This window comes from Haplochromis burtoni, unplaced genomic scaffold, assembly GCF_018398535.1.
Source record: "Haplochromis burtoni strain Fernald_Lab_line unplaced genomic scaffold, NCSU_Asbu1 Contig_388, whole genome shotgun sequence".
NCBI lineage: Eukaryota > Metazoa > Chordata > Actinopteri > Cichliformes > Cichlidae > Haplochromis > Haplochromis burtoni.
Genome location: NW_024582749.1, coordinates 299,712 through 300,560, shown reverse-complemented (window position 1 = coordinate 300,560; position 849 = coordinate 299,712).

Here is an 849-nt window from a genome sequence, read left to right as displayed (position 1 = left end):
ATCACTCATTACTGAACTACTTTAATGCTCCTGATAGAAATACATATTGTAACACACCGCTGGTCTCAACAGGCCCTTCAGCAAAACCCACATGAAGGAGGGAGATGTGATGATCGGAGGTCAGGTGGCCAAGTAAGAAACACAAACACACCTGCACACAGAACACTTACATGATGTGCTGTGATGTGTACGTTTACTGACACAGTCTGTGTCTGCTGTTAATAACCAGTCTTTATTGGAGTTTAAAGTCAAATCTAAACTCCAGAGATTGTGTAAAAGATACACTCAGTGACATAAACCCTCTGATAAGTAAAGTTCCTGTGAAGTCTCAAGCTGAACATGAAAAGAAACACTGAAACTTTCTGGCCTGATTAACAGCTGAAATTATAGAAGAATCTGAGAAGACAACTGTACCTTTACTTTGTTGCTTTAACATTTAGTGTGTATCATTTTTCTGTGCCAGGGATTCAAAAATGCAGATAATAAAAGAAACACAGATTCCTACTGCTATGCTTGCTTGGGGAGCAGATTAAATTAATTGAAATGTCGGAATTAATGTGAAAAAGCACAAAATCACACTGATGACCAGGTAACTTCAAGACTTTGTTACCAAAACAAACTTGAAACAAAGACGCCCGCCACCAAAATTAATATTTGCACAGATTAATTTTGTGTTCTGACTGTTCGCAAACTGAATTATCCCAGTGACAGGACAGACTGAAGTGAAAACAGGTGAAAGCTTTTTTGTTTTTGTTTTAATATTGTGTTGTTGTTTTCCTTTAGAGTGATCCAGAGTAAAAATCCAGCGTTTCCTGTGGGAAGCCACGTTGTGAGTGACAGTGGGTGGAG